At 49.6% G+C, this 6,046-nt stretch overlaps 1 long non-coding RNA gene across 1 annotated transcript; it reads right to left on the bottom strand.

Moving 5' to 3' along the window:
* Window positions 1-3,460: 3,460 nt before the first annotated feature.
* Window positions 3,461-5,366, bottom strand: LOC144152307 (uncharacterized). The gene is made up of 3 exons (XR_013319140.1): window positions 5,276-5,366; window positions 4,299-4,452; window positions 3,461-3,853 (listed from the first exon to the last, which is right to left on the bottom strand). It is a non-coding gene; the product is annotated as an uncharacterized LOC144152307 (long non-coding RNA).
* Window positions 5,367-6,046: the final 680 nt, after the last annotated feature.

Genomic DNA, 6,046 nt, shown 5'->3' with positions numbered 1-6,046 from the left:
TGAGCACGCAATCACAATTTTGCATGCGTCGTCTCGTTAATGTGCGTGCCGTCGTGCATTCTGCCTGTGCTCAGATCTCATGCAGTCCAGGTACCGGGGAAAACGTGCGGCCGACACTCGCCAGTTGTCTCAGAAAACTTTCTCGTTCATCACGCAGCCTTCTGCTCTCAAACAGCGCCGCTTGCAGGGTCATCTGCCGTTTGTTGTCGGAGGCAGCCTGAAGTAACGTTGGCACATTCGTTCGTTTGGAGAGATGGCGACGTTCTTCGTTGTCCTCTAGAAGACGCAAGATGATGTCGTCCTTACGGCCAGAGCAGGTTAGCCCTCGTAATCGAAGTGCGCTCACGAACTGCTGTTTCTTCGTAGAGCATAGGACGTAGCGTTCCGTTGAAGTCAGCACTGTGTCGACCACCGCTGGCGTGGAGTTCGTCGGTGCCCCATGTCTGCGTGCTGCACTCTCGTAGTCGTGGTGCGGTCCGTCCAGGTTGTTCGTCCGTTCGTCCTCCCGTGGCCTTAAATCATGATCCTGTAGACTGCAACATCTTAGCTAGGTCGTGGCTCGAATGAAAGCTAAAAAGAAAAAAATAAAATGTTTAACTAATTAGAAATACTGAGATTACATATACATCAGGACAGAGGAGCCTGAGAAGAAAAAGACTTACACGGTGCATTGTCGTAGGGCTTCCCACTGCGCGAAGGCACGTACACGGGAGAGAGCGAAACGGGATGTACGCACTCGCGTTTTGAATCGCGGGGCAGTTGGCCAGTTGTAGAGAGGGCGCATTATGTATGTGAAGCTACTTAACGGCAACCCCAGTAGCTCCCATGTGTACAGCGGGGCGTGATATTAAGTTGCAATAATGAATTATCTTTATGACGGACACAGACAGACAGACTGACAGGCCAACATTGTCGCGCTCAAGTGGCCAAAGAAAGACTATCGTCTTTAAAACCATCTGGAAAGAGACGCTGCCGCCGCTGTTCCGAATTCTGCGAACATTGCGCAACCGTACCCCTCGCAACTGCCTCCAGCCCGCAAAGTAAGAGATAAACAGAAAGACGAAAACAGGCTAGCGCGCGAAAAGCCAAAGAGGGAGGTCCCGCCGCGAAAAAGGGACAGGACGGGCACTACGCGTCGTTGTGTCTATTTCCGTTAACAGCTAGGCCAAAACCCACACGGGTCTGATCTTACTAATTTTTCTATGCGTGTGTGTGCGGTTAACCAGAGCGCCTGACACAATGACACAAATTTGCTGCACCTGGCGACGCGCCGACGGTGTGCCCGATTCGCGCCTCGGTCAGCCAGCCCGCGGCAGACGTGCCGCAACTGGCGGCACACGGCGCCGCCGAGTCTACTATCCTTTTCCCAGTGAGACGGCCGCACCAAATTATGCTTGGGACGACCGGCCCGCAAAAGACACGCAGCGACGAGTAGACACTGGAGACGGCGCCGCTGAGTCGCCTCCCCTTTCCCATTCGTGGCTCGGCTGACGCAATCACTTCGCCTGCATTCGCCGGATTCAAACTGCGGCCAGTGATAGTCCTGATTGGGAAGATTCGAACTGCACGTGGCTGCGGCCGAACCCCGGGGGTATAAAACCAGCCCTGAAGCAGCGGCTGTGCAGCGGCATTTCATCGGAGGCACTGAGTTGAGAAGTGCCTTTGTGCGAGCCATGTAACGCTCTTGCTACCTTTGTATATATGGTATATGAATGCAGCTTAAAATCACCGTCGGCTCGACAACTTCATCGCTCTCCTCTGCGCCGCGTCGATGGCGGACTGAGCAGGGCAACGTCGCAACATCTATGCATCTGTATCGTTAACCTGTGGCTTTTGTATCTATGTTGTACAACGCGCCCCTTATGTAACACCCCCTGTGGGGGCTTTAAGAAAATTAAGTGAAGTGAATCGAACAGTGGTGACTGAGCTAGAATGGCCCAATCCCAACAGTGTGTGTGTCAATTCAAAACAATTCCTTCACGAGGCCACTCACAGTGCGAGCTTAAACTCCGCGGTATAGTTGCTAGCGAGGGGTGGTCGCCCCGCCTGTAAACAGTAGTGAAGTTAGGGGAATAACAACCACCGAAATTCACCATCATCGTCAGCGCCCTTATTACACGGTGGCATAAACGAGAAGCGGCGAATCGGGTTGCCACTCGAAAGTAAAGCCATTCGAAAGCAAAATGCTCCTCCAGCGGCAAGATGACAGAGCTATTCGAAAAAAAATGCGAGGCTAAACAAGGCGCCGCACGCGTTGAACTGGATATTATGATGTCCGATTCACAACTCACAAACGTGCTTAGGTGTACTCGGATATTTTATTTCCATTGCTGGGGCAAATTCCACCGCCGCTCCTGCACGCCGTAGTGCACGGTGGGGCTATATGCTCACTTGTAAATGGCACTACACGAGACCATATTACTAGCGAACCTGAGCAAAATGGGAACCTAATAAAACCAATGGGCGCACGTACATCAGCCAAACTGTCGCTTGAATACGCACAGCTAACGTTACAAACCACGCAGTCGGTTTGACGCGAGTTACGTAAATTAACTGCGACTGTTGAAATGAGCGGTTCGGCTCACGAAACGACTACACAGCGTGACATGCGTCTATGGAAACTTCTGAAGACTGAAAAAGAGGGACTTCAGTACTCCTAGTTCGTGCGTTGTTAGCAGCCTCCACCGCCTCTACCCTAAAACAATTGGAAGGGAGCAAGCGCAATGAAGCCGCCATGCGTTCACAGGCCGCGTCAACAAAAATAACTGCGGCAGTCAACAAGTCCCATCAGAGAAGAGCAACTGCGGCCGGGTTTCCCGCCGGGCCCTCACCCCCTCCTTTTTCCCTCTTCACCGTGACCCCTTTGCGAGCGACCGCCGAAAAACGCTTACAGCGCCAAATAGGGACCGGGAAAGGAGGGAGGTGCAGTTTTCGTTGTGCAATTTTACCATGCTTGACAGTTAAGGTGCACAGCGGCACCGCTAAATGTTTGCGACTCGTATACGCGCGTCCGGACTCGAGCTCGTGATAAAACTTGTTTGCACTCCTGTACTCAGGAGTGCATATACTCATGAATACACAGTACTCATGAGTACACAGTATTCATGAGTATTGTACTCATGAGTGCTGTGTACTCATGAGTACTGTATACTCACGAGTACTGTGTACTCATGAGAACTGTGTATTCATGAGTATTGTGTACTCATGAGTACTGTGTACTCATGAGTACTGTGTACTCATGAGTACTCATACTCATTAGTACTCAAACTCATGAGTACTCATACTCATGAATACTGTACTCATGAGTACTCATACTCATGAGTAGTGTACTCATGAGTACTGTACTCACGAGTAGTGGACTTACCCCTGCACTGTAAAAAAAATTTGGTCAAAATGATGGAAAAGTTCTGGCAGCTCTATTTCCAAGCGGTTGGCTGTCAAATTGACGGGTGGTCGTCAATACCAAATGATGGCGTTTTTAGTCATTTTGACGTCTTACTTGTCATCCTGAAATACAAATTTGTCGTCAAAATGACGGGCTGACGTTTTTTCATTACGTCATTTTGACGTTTCCTTGTCAATATGAAATACAAATGGCCCGTCAATATGACGGCTTGAGTGTTTCACAGCAAACCGTCATTTAGACGTCAAATTTAAGTAAAATGTAGTCTTCGGCTGAACTGCCCAATTTTCACATTCTGTGGGCAGTAACTGATAAAAGATGCTACGACGATTAGCTTCAGTGCTCACGTATTTATTGCTGCAGAATGGTACATAGCAGAATGGATGCAGGAATGCACAGCAGACTTGTGGCTTTCCTGTTGATTTCCTGAAAAGCCATTGGCCACAGCACCTGAAAAATAGAACAGTTGGTATTGTGATTAGGTGGAACATGATATTAATGGTATTTGGACAAAATTATATATAATAGACAACAAAAAGGGATCAACCTACACAAAAGCAGGTGGTGGACAATGCAAACAAATATGACAATATGTTAATCCAATCGAAACAGCATCTTTTCCGTTAGCTTTAGGAAGACAGCAACTTTTCAAGAATACTAGCTGTGCAAAAGTTAAATGGAAAAAGTTTGGTATACGTAGTATGTGCATAAAACTGGCGTAAAAAGATAAAAAATAACAACCACATTTCAATAAGCCACGTCGCGCTGTGTAACCACAGAACAAAGGAAGCTGCCAGAAACTCACAGTAGCTTTCTTTAGTACGTGGCCGCAACGACGAGAAAGATAATAAAACTTTAACCGTTATCGAGATGAAGTTGTTCCACACTCATTTACCTTTGCAAACTCAATCGTCAGAGTGAGGGTGGCCGTGTCGGTAACAGACGTTGAACATGAAGAATCCACGATGACGGGTGACACTTCCTGCTTCACAGTATTGTGGTGCCGTCGACTGCTATGAAGACCCGCTGGAGTCCACCCATCTTCGAGCCTGCATGGCGACAAAATTACTGCACCTACGTACCGTCGCAGTTGAAGGAGCGATGCAACGATCGCGAGTAACAGTTATACGTACTTTGCACAAGAAGGCGACGCACGAGAAAAAAAGACGCGCAGAGTTTACATGTGTCCAGAAGCTTTTGGCCCGTAAAGTTTAAGCAGTCGTTAGTCTGCTCGCTTTCTGCCCTTTGCACGACCCCATGAAAGAGTCGACAGCCCCCTACCCTTCCCCACCCCAACTTTCGGAAACAGTGCTGCGGCGTGAACAAGCGACACGTCATTGCTTATTACCGAGTTTCGGCGGGTGCGCGGGCACGATCAAAAGCGTTGTTTCGCGCAAAATTATATTACAACAATACATACTCGTCGTGCACTTAACAAAATGCCCGCCTACTGCGGTGCCGAAATCAGCCGCTGTCTATTCCCGCCCATTTCTTCCCATGTCGACATTTCGAAACTGTGTCAGTTGGAGACAAAACTCATCAAAACGCAAACGCGTTTCCTGTTTGGGGGCAATTAAAAGTGCTAGAAAAAGTAAAAGCTCCAGGCCGTGCAGCGGCCGGCGCGATGGTGGTCATCGTTCTCACGGCGCAGTTATCCCTCGCCGACCGCTCGCACCGACGAGCGTGCTGCCCTGTTCAAGCTACAGATGCAGAAACACGGTTCCAGTTTCTGACACGACGGTCCTCATAGTATTCGAGCCAATATACTCTGCACACTTGAACTTGCTTCACAATTATTGCGTTCGCAGATTTTAGTTATTATTTTTTTTTTTGCAAGGAAAAATCTCTTGATGCTGTAAATCGTTCACTTACCGCTATCAGATGCACTTGCTCTGTTGCTGCAGCTCCGCGCGCATGGCTGCTTGCTGAAGGAGACCAGAAAAGAGACGTTTGCTCCGTCGCAGTTTCAAAGTATGTGTGAGCCCCCGACCACGGCCGCTGGATGAGAGGCGCGCTCTCATCCAGCGGCCGTGCCCCGACATGGGAAAGGAGGGCAACCCAGACGCTTTCCGAAAACAGAAGAAAATGTCCCTTCCTTTCTCCACCCCCGATCGCGCGGGCGGCGACGGCCGCCGCGACGGGAGACAAAGGAAGCGTCCCTGGAAGGACCCCCACTCCCCCCAGCAACAGGCAGCGGTGCCTCTCGGAAGGGTCCCCTACAAAGGAAGCGTTCTTCGACAATCCGGCGTCGAACAAGAGAAAAAGCAAAAGGCCCCACCGGCGACTGCGAGAGCCGCCTTGGGCGGCCAATCAGAGTGCTGTATTACTGAAGTCAGTTTGTTTGTTTCCTTTCGCTCCTTGTTCTATCCCCTCTCCCATCGAGTTGACGGCGAAACAACAGTCTTCACCATTTACGTCGACTTCCTGTCAAAAATCACGGTCACTTGGCCGTAAAAGTGACGGCCAGTTTTTACAGTGTGTACTCACTCGTCATCGTACTCACTGTTTTTTTCTGGGTGTGTGATCACTCATCATCGTACTCACTCGTGAGTTTGAGTACAAATGAGTACAAATGAGTGTACTCACGAGTGAGTACGCCGACCTATGGTCACCAGTGAGGGCATGAAACCTATAGCTTCGTGT

This window comes from Haemaphysalis longicornis, unplaced genomic scaffold, assembly GCF_048455015.1.
Source record: "Haemaphysalis longicornis isolate Haplotype H1 unplaced genomic scaffold, Haemaphysalis longicornis Haplotype H1 scaffold_9, whole genome shotgun sequence".
NCBI lineage: Eukaryota > Metazoa > Arthropoda > Arachnida > Ixodida > Ixodidae > Haemaphysalis > Haemaphysalis longicornis.
The sequence above is the reverse complement of the archived record's forward strand: the minus strand, read 5'-3'. Positions and strand labels throughout refer to the sequence as shown.